This window comes from Puma concolor, chromosome A2, assembly GCF_028749965.1.
Source record: "Puma concolor isolate L17-30 chromosome A2, mPumCon1.1.hap2, whole genome shotgun sequence".
NCBI classification, from domain to species: Eukaryota; Metazoa; Chordata; class Mammalia; order Carnivora; family Felidae; genus Puma; species Puma concolor.
The window spans coordinates 160,467,193-160,487,521 of NC_141668.1; the positions used below are offsets into that span (position 1 = coordinate 160,467,193).

The window sequence follows — 20,329 nt, forward strand, 5'->3', positions numbered from 1 at the left end:
AACGAACCCCAGAAATCTCTACATGAGGGTGTGTTGCATCTAAGCTAGTGGAGATCACAGTGGAGTGTCTGGTGCCTGTCCTCTAAATGGGTACATAGAGGTCAGGGTGTCTCCTCCACTGTGAACTGCATATCCAGACCATTATCAGTTACAGCTGCAGAAATGCACGCGAAGGAGAACATTCCTCTTTGGTGTTTTCATTTATGTTTTACTCAACACAGAAATGTTTAGCTTTAGATTATGAGAAAATTGCTGTGAATTACATTTGTGAAAACTCACAGACTCCTGGTATGTCCTGACGTGGTGCCCCATTTCTTGATTGTTCTGGATTGTGCAGTGGTTCACAATCTTGGCTTGGATTTTAGAATCACCTGGGGAGCTTTTGCAAATCCTAATACTTGGCCCCCACCCAGCATCCCTTTCGTTGGAATCTCTGTGGGAAGGGGCCCAGGAATCAATATTTCTTACGGTTTCCTGAAAGCTGCCAACTGTACACTTCTGTAAACTGCTGTTGGAACCTGATTTCACCCTGGGCAGGTGTTGAATGTAGAGCATACAGAAGCTTCACGGCGTCATGAGGAAAGACGTACATTGGGCAAGTTGTAGGCTTTTTTGGGAATGCTTGGCTAAAGGTTTTTATTTACTTCCTTTGCTATCTTCATTGCCGAGCACCACCACCTTAGTCTGAGGAATGGTGGTCTGGTTTATTAAATTAAGATCCAGTTGACTGTTTTGGCTACATTTGAGCCCTGCTGAAATCGGGGAATTGGGGTGTTGACTTAAGTCCTGAAGCTATTTCTGCTAGTCATTTGAGATGGAAAACCTTCTGAAATCAATTACCGGAATCTTTGCCCTCGGGTAAACAGGCGTGTGCCTTTAGCAATGTTCTTAATAGCACTAGTGACAAAACCCAAAAGGTAGAAGCAACCCAAATGTCAGCTGACAGACGAATTGATAAAGTATGACACAGCCATATAATGGGATATTACTCACTTGAGAAAGGAAGGAAATTCTGGTACAGGCTACAACATGGATGAACCTTGAAGACATCATGCTGAGTGAAGTAAATCAGATACATAGGGCAAGTGCTGTATGATCCTGCTTGCATGAGATAACTACCTTATGAAATAGTCAAATTCCTAGAGACAGAAAAGGGAATAGTGGGAGCCAGGGATGGGGGAGGAAGTGGGCTGGGAGTTACTGTTTAGTGGGCAGAGGTTTGGTTTGGGAAGGTGGAGAAGTTCTGAAGGATGGTGGTGATGCCTGCACAGTGGTGAGAATGTACTTATTAATGCCACTGAATTTTACACTTAAAAAATGGTTAAAATGGTAAACTTTATGTTGTGTATATTTTACAACAATAAAAACTTTTTTTTTGATGAGTGTGTCCTGCCTCTTCTGGGTAGATAGCTGGGGCCCCCTCGCTGAATTTTGGTCGTGTTCACCACAGAATAATGGGTGGTACCTGCACAGGTTGCCTGAGGCTGTTGTCCCCTGCTGTGGCAGTTAAATTGTTGGCTGTTTTTTCTTCTGGTAAAACGGCACAGTTGTCTCCTTGCTTGCTATCAAATTGCCAGCTGTTGCTTCCTCCTCCTGTGCCTTCAACTGCTCCACTCCCCTTTCAGTGGGCTGCTTCTAATCTGCTGTTCTGGGAACAGAGATAAGCCTGCCTTCCTGGTGGTGTGGGGCTTTGTGGTGGCCCTACCCAGTGCCACCCTCCCAGGACTTCCAAGGCCAGGAACCCCTCATCAGCCGCTCTGGTGGAACTAAACTGTTGAGTTTTAGGTTTATTTTGTGGCTTCAGTTTTTACATTGGTAGCCAAGGTTTAGCTAATCTTGTTTTGAGTTTGTTACTCATTGATTTTTCTGTCTGGGTGTCACCATTTTGAGTGGTGCTTCCATTGGCCCCCTTGAGCTGTTGGCTTCAACTGCAGGTGCCTGTTGTGAGGACGCCTGGGTGCGTGCTCGGTGTGGCAGTCTGACAGGAGCCAGCCTCTCCCTGGGCACTGGCTTCCAAGACGAGGTGCCCATCCTTCTGCCTGCCTGGTGCTGAGCAGAGAGCTCCTCTCCTTCCTGTGCCGGAATCTGCTTGGGCCTGAAATTGTGAAACCCAGGACTTAGGATGCTTTCAGTTTGGGAAACATCTGTAGATGTTTTGTCCTGTGCTCACAGTGCCTTATTTATTTTTTTAATTTTTTTTAGCGTTTATTTATTTTTGAGACCGAGACAGAGCATGAACAGGGGAGCGTCAGAGAGAGGGAGACCCAGAATCTGAAACTGGCTCCAGGCTCTGAGCTGTCAGCACAGAGCCCGACACGGGGCTCAAACTCACGGACCGCGAGATCATGACCTGGGCCGAAGTTGGCCACTTAACCGACTGAGCCACCCAGGCGCCCCTCACAGTGCCTTATTAAGGCAGACCACTTTCTTCACAGTCCATCGTGTAATCCAAGTAATGCCGGGGGCTCCGGGGCCAGGGTTTCCAGCAGCAAAGAGGAATCCTTGGGGTGTAGATGAGTCCCCAGAGTCCGAGTTGAAGGGTGGGGGTCATGACGGCATCTCCCCAGAGGATTGTGACCTGAAGCTCTTTTGCCTTTGGCACATGGGCGCTGTGGCGCTCCTGAGAATTGCGGGACAGAGAGACCACTGGGCAGGGCAGTGGAGTCTAGCGGCTTCTTGTCATAACTGGAGGACTCTCTTTGGCCTGCTTTCCTAAAGTAAAGGTGGAGCATGTTTGTGGAATGAAAAAGGCTTTGATCAGTTGAATAGCCGTCCTTCAGCTTACAACTGTGGCATTTATTTGTTTAGGGAATCATATAGTGACTGCCCGCAAAACAGCTGGTGTGCTGAGGAATTTGCATCTTCCTGGCTGCAGCCTGCCTGAGGGGTACAGTCTGAGGACCGCTGAACTGACACTTGACTCTGGAACAGAATGTGGCTGTCTATACTGGTTATAATCAGTGTCTGCACTGAAAGTAAAGTTGTGGTGCAGAACGGGCTTATAATGAGCTGTGTTGTCTTGTGTGTAAATTATTGAAGGTGAATATATTCAGTCCTTTTTTATTGTCTTTAAAGGTGATCGTGTAAAGATGCTGTCTGAGTGGAAGCTGCAGTTTGAAGTAAGCCACAAGCCCCTGTGTACAGAGCAGATACATGTATCTGGGAAACAGGCTTTAGAGTAATTTACACATGAAAGATGTGTCAGTGGAGAAAGCTTGTTTTCTGCATGGACTGTTATCCCATTTAGTGCATAATACAGAGGAAATGAGAAGAGGTCAGGAACCACAGAGCCTCACTTGTGAAAGTCCCAAGGGATTCCTTTTAAAAAACTTAAAAATTTTTAAAAAGCCCCAATCTCATGTGCACCCTTACTCTTTTTTTTTTTCTCTCTCTCCATAGAACACTACATAATTTTAGTTGTCATCTTCATTCTTGCTTGTCCCCATACCCCCACCTATGGGCTGAAATGGGAACCCCTGAGGACAACAGGTGTCTTTGTGCCAAATCCCAAGAGCCTGCAGTGTTGGAGTGTTGTAAGGTTGTTGATGGCTGGATCCGAAATCCAAAGTTTTTACCCAAACCAACAAATGGTGGAGTATGCCCACTCATTCCCAGGGTCCTGCTTCTCGGCCAGCCTGGACCAGGAGTTGGTTTTCAGCCTGTTCTTCACCTCAGCACCATTTCCTCATAGACCCGTGCCAAACATACATATTAGAACAGATCTATTAGCACATATCGGCGAAACAGGGCGACAAAAGTCAGAAGCAGAGCAGGCCAAATAGATACTGTTTGGTGAGGGGAGGAAGGACATTCAGATCACAGGAGTAAAGCTAACAGAAGGAAGGAACTCTTACCAGAACCCCTTGATTTGGGGTTTTGCAGGATCCAAAGCACCATCCTGCCTACCACTCTCCGTCTAGGTCCTGCTGTGGGACCATTACTTCTGTGATGCAGTAAGACTTTTTTTTTTTTTTTTTTCATTTATAAAGAACTCTTTTTAAAACCTCTCATACCTTGGATTGAAATCAAATCTCTAGTGGCCTGTGTCTCTTGTCTACTCACTAGAGATGGTGAACCTAACCCATGAGGAAACTTGTCTGTTGAGGGGACACGGGAGCTTACTTTTTCATAAATATGGTTCAGTATGAAAATGGAACAAATCAGAAACATGGCAACTACAGACTTGGTGACAGAAGGAGGTGTGTGTGCTGGGAACTTGATCACCTGTGGGGTGCGCTCAGGGCAGGGGCAGAGTTAACGGTGGGTCCTAGCCGTGAGGATAGCCTGGCTGGGTCAGTTGTGTTTGCCTCAAGGTTCTTCCGTAGGACTGATGTTCTGTATGTTGGTGTTGTGTGAATGAGTGAGCTTCCTTTTTCTCCTGGGCCTGGAGCACATCTGTTTGGGTGGTGGTCTAAGGATACTTGATGTGCTTGCATCCATTTATTATGAAAGGGATTTGAGTTTGAACTGGATTTGATGGGGATTTTTCTTCAGCACCCATGGTGCATTTCTTCACCCGAAAGTATAATGCATTTTGATGCCATTTCTATGGCAACTGGTGAACTCCAAGGGAACAAATTCTATTTTTGTGCTCTAACATGGTAACAGGATTAGTGAAGGCACATCGAAAATTCCATTATAAGGCAGTGCTGCATTTTGAAGAGAATTGAAATGGTCCAGTACTAAATTTTTAACATGGACTCCATTTGAATACACTTCTAATAATCTGCATGTCGTTCAACCTAGTCTCTGTTTTAAATGTCATTAGGTTTTGTGGGGTTGGGAGGGGATTGATGGGGGCTTATTTTTAATCCCAAATGGGTCCTCAGTAAAGTCTTAGAGGAGCTCCATCCTCTGGATTTCAAAAGCCACCTTGTTCATGCACCTCTGTTATTAGAGATATTATTAGAGATTATTAGAGATTCTTACCTTCCAAGTGTGTGACACCCTCCCCACACCTGAGCCTGCAGGTCAGGTATTTTTTACTTTTCTGTCCTGCCTTTGAACCAGACCTCTCCGAGAGACCAAAAACAAACAGATGAACTCCTCAGCCGTGGCAGCCCACTTAGGACTCCTCCCCTGACCTGAGCCCCTTGCTGAGGTGGTGGTGTTCGGCCGGGCGGTAGTACCCCCTTGCCTTGTCTGTGAGGGCAAGGAGCTGGCTGGAGGTGGTCGGGGTGGTGGGGGCGGGGTGTCGGGCCAGTGCCCCAACGAGCCACACCGTCCTCAGCTTTGGAGCTCCCCTGATAGCGGTTTGGGTTTGGGGAAATGCTACCCAGTTTTTTTCTGATTTTAACTCAGAAGCCTAAGCTTTCCACTAGGGTAGTTTGGAGACGTTTGGGTGAAGCATCTCAAGCCTCACTTGCTCCAGGCACTTGTATCTGAACCTGGAAGCATAGGGGGCTGGGTGGGAATGTGGGGGAGCTGAACAAGGGCAGCCAGAGGTAGAAGAAAGACATAAAGAAATTCCAGGGTCGTTCTGCACTTTGGTTTCCTCCAGTTGTTGTGGACGGAGAGACTGTAGCTTCTGTTGTTGAGCTCCTCGTGTTCAGGCCTCGTCTCGAGTTTAGGCCGTGCCACCTTGACACAGTAGGGACCTGGGCAGTTGTTTTCATCAGTGGAGAGCTGAGGACTCGGTGCCCGTTCCTCTGACCTTTCTCTCCCCTCAGCAGATGGTACTGTTGCGTGTTCTCCTTCACCAATGAAAGAGCTCATTCATGCCATTCACTGAGGGTGGACTCAGAGCTCTGCCCTCCTCCATCTGCTGGGGACAGGGCCCACCACCCAGCTCGGAGGCCGCCCTCAGGCGTTGACTTCCTCACGTTGGCCTGGTGCCGTGCACTGTCCTGGGTAGCACCAGCTGCTCAGCGGCCAAATCGGAACAAGGGAAATGCAGAGTCTCTGTGCTTGTGGGAGGTGCTCAGGGTTTGTCAGTAGTCCTGGCTGAATTCTGCGTTTGTCTCACGAAACAAGTACGGAACAGCTACAGTTTATGGCTGGCCCCTGCATTCCAGTCCCTCCTAGTTATGACGAACCTGGGGGCCCGGCAGAACCTTTTTGCCCAGGCTCTGAAACCTTTACGTGTTATTTTCACATCTCACCTCGCCCTTTTAGTTGAGTTTACTTTGGTCTAACACTCTCCTTCAATGTCGAGTGCACTTTTTTTCTAGGATTGTTTCTGCTTTCTCCCCTTTCGTATTACTATTCAACACTCGACAAACTTAGATTTTCCTAAGTTTCTAAGTTTCCTAAGTTTCTAGGACAAACTTAGATTTTCCTCAGTCCTCTGATTAAGTTGCTAACAGCCTGATTGAAAATGCCGGGAGCAGCCGTGGTGCCTGAGACCACATGGCCTCCACCTTGTCTCTCTCTAACTTGCCTTGCAGTGTCTGCATCCAAGAGGATGCATAGTCCCACGTTTCTGCCTACTTCCCCAGCAGGGACTTTGGTTGAACATTCTTCTGGGTACTCTCCTCTCTGGACATAAAATTTCCTGAGTGGTCTCACTCAGCCCTGTTACTCAGCTGCTACTCTGCTCCGTCTGCTCCTATCCGCTGGTAATCAGCTTTTTACCAGGGACAGAGTTTGTCTTGCGATGATGGTTCACCAGTTGACGTTAATCCTGGGCTCCCCTTTGACCTCAACAATTGGGATTCAGCCTCTAAAATTATCTGAGTCTGACCCCCATCTTCTGCCTTTTTTGTTGTTGTTCTTGTTTTGCTCCTGCAGTAGCCTCAGTGCTGAACTTGATTTCCACCCACCCACCCCCAATAATGTTCCTAAATTGTGGGAGCCTCAGTAAGGTGACTCTAACTATTCCAGGGACTAGCATTTCCCCCTGGGAGAATTTGCAAATTGAGCATAGCTCAGACTCTGGCCAGCAGCCACGCCAATGATGTTGTTTTCATTGTACTTATTTTTACACTGGCTTTGTCTTCATAGCAGCTGATGCTGGTTGTTAAGTTAATGGCTTTTTTCTTCTTTTTCTTTTAGTTACATATAATTATCAGTGCACAGTTTTTTGTTTTTTTCTAATCCTTTGAAAGTAAGTTGCAGATGTGATTTTACCTCATGTACTTTGGCAAACATCTCTTTAAGAATAAGGGCATTTTGTTGAAAGCAGGGACTGTAACAGATATTTGTACGTCCGTGTTCATAGCAGCATTGGTCAAAATGGTCAAAAGGTAGAAGCAACCCAGGTGTATGTGGATGGATGAACAGATAAACAAATGTCATCTGTCCATACAATGAAATATTTATTCAGCCTTAAAAAGGAAGGAAATTCTCATACAGGTTACAACATGGATGAGCCTTGAGGACATTTTACAGAGTGAACGAAGCCAGTTAAAAAAAGGACAAATACAGGGAACGCCTGGGTGGTTCAGTTGGTTTTAAGCGTCGGACTTCACCTCACATCACGATCTCACAGTTCATGAGTTCGAGCCCCATGTTGGGCTCTGTGCTGATAGCTTAGAGCCTGGAGCTTGCTTCAGATTCTGTCTCTCCCCCTCTCTCTGCCCTTCCCCTGCTCACGCTCTGTCTCTCTCTCTCTCAAAAATAAATAAACATTAAAAATTAAAAAAAAAAAGACAAATACTGAATCCACTTACGTGAGGTACTTGAGTAGTCAGATTCATTGCAACCCATGTTAAGATTTCTTCTGTTGTCTCCCATAATGTCTGTCTCATTCAAACAGGTTCACACACATCACATCGGATATGTTAATGTTTTCTTTTAAATAAATACATTTAAGTTTGTAAAAAGCAAGTTGATTTAAAGCATACGTGGATTTTGGGGTGGTGAAGGTGGTAGGTGTGAACTGACTAGGGTCAAACCAACCCTGAATGTGTAGTGGATCTGGGTCCCTGTGGCCCTGGAGTCAAGTCCCTAAAATGTGTGCCCTAGCTTCCTTTCTAGAGGAGGAATCTTCTAGATGTTTATGATAAGATCAGTGCTAACGTCTCAGGCCTCTTGAGCATCAAAATGTGGCTTGTGTGACTGGGGAACTGAATTTTAAAATTTTACTGATGCTTAATTTAGTTATTGGAGAAGTTTTAGTATGTTTGGAACACCTTGGGTATGTGAATCTACTTTTCATCCATAAATTTTATAGAATCTAAATGCAGATACAATGTTGTATGAAATACTTCATGAAAATTTAGTTCCTGCATTGAGATGTGCTGTAAGCATGGAGTACTCGAATCTCACACAGTATGAGAAGAAATTAAAATGTCCCAGCTTTTTATAGTGCTTATAAGTTGAGATGGTACTTTGGTTATATTGGGTTCAGTGGAATAGAACTATTGAGTATTCAGTGAAATATGCTGTTAACTTCACCTTTTTACGTTACTGCGACTAGTAGAAAATATCAAATTGTTGGAAGTGGCCATGTTATATTTGTATGAGGCACAGGTGGATACGGTATAAATACAAAATATCACTTTCTTTGTGCAGCACCTCCTGGCCTCCCTCCTTCAGGTCTTCCTCTTATTTCCCTCTCTGGGCTACTGAGGTTTTTAGGCCATGTTGGTTTTTGGTGAATTTTCACTGGAGTTTCGTTTGCTTGTTTTTTTCCTCTGTCCTAACAAGGCCTAAGGCCTGGGAGTATCTGAGCTGTAGGCACACCTCTGCTCCTTCACTAAGTGGAAGAGGCTCTCTGCCCCATCTGTCACGTGCGCGAGGTTTGCTGAGGGGCAGGAGGAACATGAGTTCTGATCTGTGTTTCTGCATACATGGGAGAAGGCCCACCCCTGTTCCTCTTGGGTCTAGCTCTTGGCCCCAGGTCCTCAGCAGAGGTGTGGGAATCATCGGTGGGAGGGCATTGGGACCCCAAAGAGTATAGAGGGGGCACTAGCTCAGATGAGCTCTGCTCCCTCCCAGGCAACACATGCCTGGCATGGCGAGCTGGGAAAGGCCTAGACCTCAAGCCGCCCGATATTTAGGTCTCCAGCTTTCCCTGGGCACAGTTTGAAAACCAGTTACTAAACCCAGTGCGGGGCCGTTCTGAGGACCATGCATGTGTGTGCACATTTCTGTTTATTCCGTCATCGTATGTGCCAGGCCCTGGTGTGAAGCTTCCTATGTGATGAACGTTAGTTCCTCTTCCTTCAGTATTTCTCACAGTTTTCACACAAAGGCCGCGAGGAGTTGTGGGAGTGCTGCAGGTTCACTGAGTGAGCCATAGTCTGTTCAGTGGGCAGGTGTTTTGGCTTTTGACGATTTGAAAGCTCCTCACTAGCAAGCAGCTCTTATTCCTAGGTGGTCACTAACTAGGGACGAGCTGACTGTGTCTGCCAGGGAGTAAACTTGGGCCATGCCATAGAATCTGAGTCTGAGATGCTGGCTTGGCTCCAGCCAAGGCTCTCCTGGGACAGTGATCGCTGCCTGCCAGCAAGGCCCATGCTGCCCAGGGGAGAGCAGGCTGGAGACGGGAGGAGGGGGATGGCAGGTGGTCTTGCAAGGAGATCAGATGTGCTTTGTGTCATTTGTCCTTTTCTCTCTGGTATCTGCGTTCCCCGCCTTGTCAGCGTCGGGAGTTGGGGCACTTGACTTAGTGGCTCATTTACTGCAGTGGACGTTGGGTGGAACTAATGGCAACAAGAACATTAGTTCTCACAGAACAACAGATCTCCCCAGTTCTTAACTTCCTTTGCTGTTCTCTCCTGAAGTGGTTTGAGTTTTGTCCTTGCTCTGTAACTTTGCTCTCTGAAAATTACTGAGATCTAGAGGAGGTTGTTTTATTGACATCCAAGCATCCATCTCAAAATGACAGGGTCAGATTGTCAGGGCAAAAGTAGACACTGAATATTTGCTGAGGGCTGAGGCCTCCCAGCAGACAAAGGAGTGGTAAGCTTACCCCTTACCTGAGAGAAGAGGTGCCTGACAGGAAGTCAAGGCCGTGTGGAAGGTGGGCCCCTTGGCCCGTTTCCCTCTCAGAGGACCAGCCTGTTGCTGTATACTCTTGGAGTAGACGTCCAGTTTTGACATTGTCCACTCTCACGACTGGTTGTCTTTAGGCCTTGGGTCAGTCTTTCAGTTCCTGCTTTGGGAACTGGGGACTTGGGGTCTTCCCAGTTGTGACATTAACTTTGACCCTTTCTGTGTTCCCTTTCCTTTGGGAAAAGTGATGTTGTCCCCCACTCCCACCCGTATTATCTGGGTTCTGTACCTGATGGAACTGAGGCATGGTGAGAAGAAAAGTCATCTTTGCTAGAATCACTTCCTGAGATTACCTGATACTGACAGATGTAACCTTTTTCACAGGTTTTTCTTGTAAAATTCAATTTCGGAGTGAGGGTCAGAGGGTAAGATCGTTGAGGAAAAAGGTCACCCCATACGCATTGGCTCTTCATCAAGGTAACCAGGCTTCTCTGCGTCTCTAAACCCAGAGTCGATGTGTGCCTTGTCCTTCATGCATGCTGCTATTCCTGGCACCTTGGAACGTCCTCCTGTTTCCATGTGTCCTCTTGGCCGTTGAAGGCCTGGTTTGACCTTTCCTCTCAGTGAGGCCTCTCCGTGGTCATGTGGTCCCTAGAAACTCTTTTTCTGGCCCTGTTTCCTGATCCCCTTTTGTCCCCAGTGAACATAGGTGGGCCCCAGGGATGCCTTGAGTCTTGTTCTCAGCCACCATTCTACTGTTTTGAAGAGCTCAGAGGCATGATGTGTTCTTGTTGGGGATATCACCCCGCCCTGTTACCCCTGCTTCCCAGGGTATCAAATTGTAGAAGGGTTGATTGAAGTGTTGCCTTTCCCACTCATGGGTCTGTTCACACGTTGTTTCCATTTACACATAACAGGCCTGTGTGCTGAGCTAGCACGTTGTGGAACATTCCAGCCACAGGCGTGAACCACCTTCCCCTGTGTGGTGCTAGCCACTGGCTGTGCAGGCTGTTCATCACCTGCCCTTCACTCACCTCCTTCTTGGCCTCCCAAATTCCCAAACAGCTTGCCTTCGATCACTTGCTTGGAGGTCAGCGCTGACATGTTTCCCTGGTGTTTGACGCACTGGAAACACCGTAGTTGGCTGTCTTTTATAGTTTTAAGTTTTGTTCATGAGGATCATGAACTTGATTTTTATCCTTTCGTTGGAAATGAGAGGGTTCCAGAGGACAGTGTGATATCACCGTCAGAAGCTTTCTGGTCTACAACTGGGCAGCCCAAGACTGACTGTCGGCCTAGTTGGAACTAATCCTGGTTTCTCACTCTTAGACTTTCCCCTCATTACAGTAGTTTTCACTGTCAAGAGGTGAATGTTCTCTCTCACCCTTGGTGCCCTGCAGATTCTTCTGTTTTCCAGTGTCTTTGTCCTTCCTCCCAAAAAACCCTCATCTAAGGGGAAGAAGTACCCAGCCTCACTGTCTACTTCAGCTTTGCCTTCTGCATGGCCGTGCACTCTGTGGCCATCTTGGAGTTCACTTCTCAAAGCAGGATTTTTTCTATGTGAATTAACAGTCCTTTCGCGTTCTATATTACAGTGTAGGTTCACCTCAGTGCCACATAACACTGCACCAGCTCTTTTAGAAAAGCAAATAGCTGAAAATAAAAGGTATAAAAATGAGACAGTTAAAAGAGTCGGAGTAATAGCTTTAAAAGAGGCAACCGGAAGAAAATGTCACTTAACCTTTCCTATGAAGGGCACAACCCTAGACCCAGGTCAGTGGGAATGCAGTGTTTGTATTAATGACATTGTATTTCTGTCATAATCTTTCAGGTTGTAATTTGGAGTCTTGGCCCAGGTCAAGGCTGCTTTGAGTAGCAGTGGAGGCCTGCTCGCCAGGCAGAGAGACGGAACACAGCAAGAGAGGTCGGTCAGTGGGGGTTTGTGAAAGGTGTCTGATTGCAGAGAAGCTGCGCTGTTTTTACGTACGTACTGGTAGGTTGGTTGGGTTTTAGAGTCCTCCACACACCGACCACCCCTGTCCCACTTCGTTGTATAGTTCCATGTACCCGCTCATTTGCACACCATTACCTAATTTAACCTGTAATTTTGTATTCTCTTATTCTTTTTTTGTTTTACTTTTTTTAAGTTTATTTCTTTTGAGAGAGACTATGCATGTGAGCGGGGGAGGGCCAGAGAGAGAATCCCAACACTGGGGTCAGTCTCACGAAGGGATCACGACCTGAGCCAAAATTGAGAGTCGGAGGCCTAAAGACTGAGCCATCCAGGCACCCCTTGTATTCTGCTTTTCTAACATAACATTTTGTCGCAAACGTTTCCCTCACTCTGACACAAAGTCTAGAAATCTTTGGAACGGGGCTTGCAAACTCGGGCTCACGGGCCAGTCTGAGTGTTATTGGCATATAGCCACGCTCGTTTGTCTAAGGCTTGTGGGTGGGCTGCTTTCCCAGTGCAGCAGCGGCAGGATGGAGTATTGCTATAGACTGTATGTCTTGTACAGCTGGCTGTATTTCTTCCCTGGCCCTTTATAGGAAAAATCAGCCTGCCCCGGCTGGAATATGTTTTAGCCTCGCAGTTTTGATCTTGTCCACATCAAAGTTTTGCTTTTACTGCGTACCCATCACAGGAACATTTTAAATTAACAAATCTGTCCACCCAGATCTAACCATCAGCACAGTGATGTAAAACATATGTAACAACGGAACCTTTTACTGCACCTGAGCTGGTCAACCCTCCAGCTTCTAGCAGCTTTTACAGAGAAAAGATGGCGCAGAACTCTCAGTGCCCCTAATTTAATGGGCCTGCTGATTGGTTTCTTAAATTTTTTTTTTTTTCAACGTTTATTTATTTTTGGGACAGAGAGAGACATAGCATGAACGGGGGAGGGGCAGAGAGAGAGGGAGACACAGAATCGGAAACAGGCTCCAGGCTCTGGGCCATCAGCCCAGAGCCCGACGCGGGGCTCGAACTCACGGACCGCGAGATCGTGACCTGGCTGAAGTCGGACGCTTAACCGACTGCGCCACCCAGGCGCCCCTTGCTGATTGGTTTCTAAAGCAGAAGGACAGGAATTCTGAATTGGCAGTGTTGTGATCTGCTGGGCCTTCCTCGCAGTCCTCCTGACCACCACGTCCGTGTGGGCCTGGTGCCCCCCTACTGGGGAACAGAGAGCTTGAGTGCATCTCTGCTCCTTTAGCAGGTAGGTGGCTCATCTCTGCCTTGGGTCACCTGGCTCAAGGCAGGCAGCAGGGCTGAGTCTGAGGTAATGGCCCTGGTTTGGCATTTCTGAGGGGCGGCAGTCAGGGCTGGTACAAGCTGCATGAAGGAGGATTAACGTTTTGAGAGCTGCCTCAGCGCACAGCCACTGGCCAAGCTCCAGACGGCGCGGTCTGGCTGATGACACGAGCGATGTTCTCACCAGCTGCCTGAGCCAGTCAGATGGAAAAGTAATCCTGTTTGTGCTTCCCCACTGACACAGATGCACAATGAAATGGGCTGTGGCCATGAATGGAAATAGCTTCTGCTCTGGGACCAGAAGGAAGTGGACCTTCTGATATTAGTGTTCCATAACCAGTGTAACCAACATTTCAAGGAAGATGTCCCTAGGACAGGATAAGTATTTGCTGCAAATTGACTGGTACTGAGAAATGACCAGATCCTCCAACCCCTTCTTTTTATTGCTAGGTAGGATCTTGCACTTCCCCCAAATGATTCTTTATAGGAGGGCCTTGCAGTGGTGGGGAGGTGACTTCCTCTGAAGGATGTGCTCCACTGTGAACTTGTAATTTCATGAGGGGTAGGGGTCAGCTGGCATTGGCTGACATTTTGCTTGGCATGAAACAAGTTCAAGGCACAGCTCCTTGTAGCCCTAACTGTGTGGGAACTATAAGTAACAGCTTGGACTCCGTTCCCCTCCACTCTCTCCCCATGGCATCAACAGGGAAGTATGCTTCAGATTTCACCTAGTATGTGAGACGAATCACACTGCAGACAGACAGACAGACGGCCAGGTGCTGTGAGAGCTGTCTGGGCTCTGATTTGTTGGGGGTGAAATTTGGAAACACCACTTCTGGAAATCCGACTGGAGACCTAGCTCAAGGGTCACATGGCATTCAGCTGCTTCTGCAGAGAAAGCAGGCTTGCTGATTAATACATGCCAGGATGTGGAAGTCGGCGGGGGGGGGGGGGGGGGGGGGGCGGGCCTTGGGCAAACCAGCCCTGTCGGGCCCAGCAGTGCTGGTCAACTAGGCCTCTGCCCCTGTATTCGGTGAGCAGAGACAACTGTGGAGCAGAGTACTTGAAATACATACAGCCCTGGGTGACCTCCCGCTGACCAGGCTACCACCCACTCTCTTGTGTTGCCACGGGCATGAAGATGATGATGTTGCCCTTGGCCTTGTAGTGTTGCTGTGAGGATTAAGCAGGTATAGCTCAAGTGCTCAGAGAGCACTGGCCCAGGAAGTAGCAGGTATGTGCTGGCAAGCTTGTCTTGGCCCTAGTGCAGGCAGGCGTATGTGGCGATGGCTTGGATAAAGCTCTGCTGAGTGTGGCGACGGTATTTCACAGGAGAATTTGTAAAGGTTTCCAGGTAGCCTGCACTGTTCCTGTTTTCCCTGGTGTTTTGCTGCCTCGGTGTTGTGTCACTTAAGGATGAGAGTGAGTAAATGAACATGACAAAGTGGAGGTGGGCCCCTTGGCTTTGTGGGCCCTCTGGCAGTCCAGGACTTCAGATGGGCCTACAAGTTCAAAATTCAGTTGGCCAGAACCCACCAAGTTTACCCAGCCTCTTGGGATGAACAGAACTAGGGCCAGATATCCAGAAATCAGCCGATTTCTGGGCAGCTGTATATGGCCTTTTCTTTTCTCTCTTCAGAGTCCCAGAACCAAGCCTATCCATGTCTGTCTTGCCTCCTAGTCTCCAGGAAATAAAACTTTCTGTTGAAATTTGAAAAATATCACATGTGTGTTGTCTGCTAAATTCTGTCCTTAAGTTTTTCTGAGATCATTTCTAAAAAAAATTTTTTTACATTTATTTATTTTTGAGAGAGAGAGCAAGCGGGGAAGGGGCAGAGAGAGAGGGAGACACAGAATCCGAAGCAAGCTCCAGGCTCTGAGCTGTCAGCACAGAGCCCGACGTGGGGCTCGAACTCACCAACCGTGTGAGATCATGACCTGAGCCGAAGTCAGACACTTAACCAGGGAGCCACCCAGGCACCCCTCTCAGATCATTTAGATGAGTTGGGATGTTAGCAGACAGTATCCCTGAAAGCAGGAGTGCTTCATCAGGGGTCTCTAAACTTAGGAAGAGAATCCTCTTAGGAAGAGAATCATGGTTCCTCCTCAATGGAATGTGTGTGCCTGTTAGGCGCTGCTTAACTCCTCAGGCCTTAGAGCCAGATGGGATGCCTGCCACCTGCATTTCTGTTTCCACGTTGGGTCTTATGTGGTATCTGCTTTTTGTTACAGCATTCGCTGAACACCAAGCTTTGCAAGATGGGACATTGTCCAAGGGGATATAGTGCAGTCTGGCCTTGAAATTATTAATTGCCTTATACTGATCGTTCCCACAGTGCCCCTCTAAGGTACCATGACACTCTTGGTACTCAGTTTGGGGACCAGGGCACTAACTGTCTAATCTCTCTTCATCTTTTCCTTACTCCTTTAAATTGGGACTTTGTTGTAAGGTATCTGTTGGGGATAGATTCAGGACTAGGACACTTATTTGAATCATGCAGCCTTCTTTGGGTTGGAAACAGTAGGTGAAATTTTCTTCCTGTCTCTTGTCCTTCAACTAACTCAACACAGTGAATGGTGGCTCCTGCCTCTTGGCCACAGGTCAGTATGAAAACGGAATAGCATTTTAGGATCTTTTCGACTTAAAACTTTGGCTGAATTGGTTGAAGACGATGTCTACTGTATCACAGGAATCCTACATCCTTATATATGCAGGTAGATTTAGGAGTTTGTGAGTTTTCAGCTTGTCTCTCCCCATAAGCCCTGGTGCTGAGCCATTGATTCACCCTGTCCATGTGCATCCGCTCTTGGGTTCTCTCTCTTTTGCATCTGTGAACTCCACAGGTGCAGGTATAGTTGAAAATGAACCATGAGGCAAGAATGGACTTCTCCTATTGTATCTGTGTTCTGAATGACCCTGGAATCTATCCCCCAGACCCCCTCCAAGCATGCCCCCCCCCCCCTTTTCTCCTGCCACTATATTCTCTGCCCTGAGTCAAGAACCTGTGAAGGACAAAAGCCAGTGTGGTCACCTGGCCCCTGTGCTGTGCCATCCCTCCCTTCCCACTTCAAATGGTCCTCAGATGCACTGGTATCTCCCATGGGCCTCCAGACCCATGCCTGTGTCCCTGCATCGGTCCCTCCTTCTCCTGTCACAAGCCTTGACCCTCTCTGTCCTTCTCTGTCCCTCTGTGCCTCACCCACCACAGGAGTGTGCACACCCTCCCTGTCCTTGGCCAGAGCAGCCTGGCCCTTCTCCTTTACAGTACTTGCCCAAGTATTGCTTAATCACTGGAAGAATGTCACGTTGACCACAGAGTCCTGGGCCTGGCACATGGCACACACGGGATGCGTTGGCTGAGCCAGTGAATCTGGCAGTCACCACATTTTTCTGTGTGCGAGCACGAGCTGCTTTCCTTTCCAAAGCTTTGAGATCTAGAATCCCCAGGGTGACGTTAGTGTAGGGTGCCTTCCGTACCCGAGAGCACTCGCTGTGTACTGGGAGGACAAGAATGAAGTAAAGGTGGCTCTGGCCCCGGGCTCCCAGGTGTGTGTGCCCTGGCCAGACTGTTCAGGGAAGCACCAGGTACAGCACGTGAAAGGCCTGAAGGTGACAGGGAAGGGGGCCCACCGTGGCCACTGTGTTTAGTGTTGATGCTAGGGTCTGGGGCAGTGCGGGGTGGGGTGGTGGTGACCACTGTGGGAAGAATGTACCTAAGGCAGGAACCTAGTTGGATCTGTTGTGTCAGAGAAGTCACCCTGGCTCACACAGAGCCGCTTGCTAGTGCCTGTCTTTCTTGACCCACAACAGACTAGAGAGTCTTGTTGGTTTCCTTTGTGTTCTTTGCCACGGTGCGAATGAGTGGCTTCTGGAAGTTTCGTGAGGATTTTAGTTTCCCGCAGTCCTGGGAGGGCTGAGCTGCAGGTTTTCGGGCCATGGCTTCTTAAGCTGTGAGTGTGGAGCAGGACATCCTGGTCATCTCATGGCGATCCCTCACGTAGATGGATGTCACCTGTCACTGGTTGTCTTGAGAGCCACCTGAAAGAAACTTTGAGGTGCTTGTGTCTCTGAGGTCCATCTGATCTGTTAAACTGCACCATGTCTTCGCATTTGAACTGACAGCCTCTAGCAGTTTCTTTCCTGATTGACCTCAGTCTTCACAAGTGTATGGGTCTTGTGCTTAGTTTTTCATGTTACTTAAGATGCGCCAGCTTGTCCCGATCATTTGCATTGGGCCTTTCTGGAGTTGCATGTTCATCTGCTAAATGGGGGCTTCCTTGATTCCAAGTCCAACTGAAACTTCCCAGGAGTCATGTTAGAGTCTGGGTCACCCTGGCTGCTTAGGTCTGATCTTTCTACTTTCTGGGGAAGTTACTTTTCTGTGCCTCCGTTTCTTCATCTTTAAAATGGGGATAAGACCAGAAGCAATCTCGGAGTTGTTTTGAGGATTTAAATGTTACTATGTGTCAAATGTGAGAGGGCTGACTAGTAGGGAAGGGTGTTTGGCTTTTGTGGTGGAAATAGTGGTTTAAAAGCGTAGAGATGAGGCAAAGTTGGAGGATCAGGCTATCTGTAGAGAAAGCTCTGTTCATTTTGTGAACAAAAAAAAAAAAAAAAAAAATGCAGCTTTCTTGGCTCAACAGCCCATCAGGGCTCGCTTGAAGGTGAAGAAAAGTGGTTATGTCCAGAGCCTTCCATCCCTTAGCTTCCCTGAGAGTCCATTTGGAGAGAAAAAAAGGTACAGCCCAGCCCACAGGTTCCAGAAGTCAGTTGCCTTGACTTCATCTTGCCCTGTGGACACTGTTTAGAGACTTCCAGAATGTCATTGCTTAATGGAAAACATATGGGACTGCTTCCTCCTGGTGGGGCGTGCTTGGCCCCCTGGCATTTTGTGTGCTTGTGGCTGACTGGGCTCCACTGCCCTGGGGCCAGAACATCTCCAGGATGGGGCCACCCCTGCCCCTTGCTGTGGCAGCTTACCTGCCATGTGCTTGGCTGTGAAATGCTCAGGCTGTTTTCTTGGAGAAACTGAATAGTGGAAGCAGAACTGCAAATCATTCTTTATCCTCACTTAGTGCCACCCTCCTTTCCAGCTTTCCAGACTCACTTCAGTGTATATCCCAGCCTCCCTTCATGATGGTGCCACATTTACACTTGTTTCCTTTTATTCCTTTGGACCAGCATTCTGTCCTGCTGCGTGGAACCTTTTCCCAGCTGACTCCAAGGAGTTCTTTTTAAGAACTTTTAAGAATCCTGCTGACCTCTTTCCTTCTCTGTGATGTTGCCCTTCTGTTGAGACTTGTATGCAGACACTCAGCATGTCCTGTATCTCTGTGTGCCTGGTCCATGGCCACCATACAGAAGGATCCTGGCCAGCTGGCACACTGTCCATGTCATTCTTCCCTCTGTCTCCCCCTCCTGCCTCACCGGCCCCACCCCAGTTTCTGTAGTTGCCCAATAAACGATTACCCACCTCCACTTACCTGTGGAGGATTTTCCAGGGAGTGCTCCAAAGCTTCTGCAGTCCTGTACCTGGCTCTCTGCCCTCCGCCCCACTTCCCACAGTTCCTGAAAACTCTCCTGACCCACTGGCTTCTCCCACCTGGAACCCGCAGTTGGTCTTGGCTGGCTCCCCTCCAGAGACATGGTGTTGGGTTTTGTTTTTTTTTTTTTTAAACAGTTTACTGTTGTGTTTGTAGTGCCTTTATTTTGAAAGTAAACTAAATAAAAAACCACACATGGATATCAGTAAAATTAAATACAATGAGAACAGAACAACAGCATTGTTAAATTCTACGCAGATGGTCATATTCTCTGCTGACACCTCTCTGCACAGCCTTTCACACTGGCACCAATCAGGGACTTTCCTTGTGAGTACTGGAATGAGTAAAATGAAAATAGAGGATGCATACCAGGTGATTAAACGCCATCCACCTAAAGGTGTCCTTTGAACCCTCCTACAGCCGCACCTGAGCCCTGGCATATCACTCTGCAGGTGGCTGTAGACCTTGCTTCTCTGAGGTTGAGGTCCCTCTTTACTGATTAAACCTCAGTTGGAGAAACCCTTTTCTGTCTTCCTTGCTGCCCACCTCAGGAATGAAGGCACACTTTTTGAAGGCTCCACGCATGACTGAATTGGCTTCTGGGGTGCTTCCTCCCTTCCCATGTCCTACTCAGTGGTGTGTGATTCAGCCTGGCCCCTTGATCTCTCTTCCTTCCCTCTGTTCTCTCCTCTGAGCAATCTCCTGCTGATGGTTCCACACGTTACCCCACCCTTTGGGTGCTTCCCCTCCTTCCTGCTCTTATTGGGATGCATTTTACTCAAGTCATTGGGCTCCTTTCTTACCTCCCAGCTGGGCTTTCCTCATGCATACCTCATGTGCTTACCTCCCACCAGTAAAGCCTCCATGCCTACTGCCCTGCCTTGATTTGTGCCCCAGGCACTTCCTTCCAGGACCACGTGGCCATTAGTTCTGGACAGACTTGTACCACAAGTAACCCTGATGGGAGAGGGGATGTGTCTTGTGTCTCCAGAGCCTGGAACAGGCCTACCCAGTCACATCTGCCTTTGGAAAGTACTGTAGTCCAGGATATTCTCACTGTTCCCACCTTCAGATGAAGTTGATGTAGGGAAATGCCCCTCCATGGTCCTGAACTCCTGGAACACTGCTCTTGTCTTGGGAGATGCTCTCCAGGCTGCTGCCCACTTCCCCACCTGCAGGCCCCCTCAAGCTCTGATGCCAGATGCCTGTCTGGTTTCAGCCCTGAGTGCTCCTTCCCCATCTTTAGCACCATTTGGTGGGGGCGGGTACCCGGAAATCGCTTCACACCTTCAAAGCCCCCCTATTCCCATTCCTGTAAGTGTTCCCAGCCTGTTGTTCTGGAAGAGCACACCCATCTTAGAGTCTGCCCTAGGAGCTGCCCCCACCTCCACCCCCTTCTCAGATCTCCAGAGGACCCTGAGAAGGGCACAGATTATAAATACTCACCTGGTGTCTTGGACACAGTTGGGCCTCATTAAATACTTAAGTTCAGCATTCGATGCAAGGCCACATCTAGACCTAAGTTGGGACTGCTGCAACATACCCACCCTCTGGTGTCTTGGATGGTAGCACTAGGATTTCTGTCCACAGTGTTGTCCTCTCTAATGAACTAAATGACTAATGAATTACTTGGTTTGAGGTTTGTTTGGTTCT

The 20,329-nt window shown here is 48.1% G+C and overlaps 1 protein-coding gene and 1 pseudogene across 5 annotated transcripts in view; one reads left to right on the top strand and one right to left on the bottom strand.

Annotated features, from left to right (window-relative positions):
* The window catches only part of LOC147583694 (uncharacterized), a 39,040-nt pseudogene extending 28,057 nt beyond the window's left edge, over positions 1-10,983 (bottom strand).
* Positions 1-20,329, top strand: part of BRD4 (bromodomain containing 4) — an 86,813-nt gene that overhangs the window by 28,192 nt on the left and 38,292 nt on the right. The gene's annotated exons all lie outside the window — the stretch shown is intronic.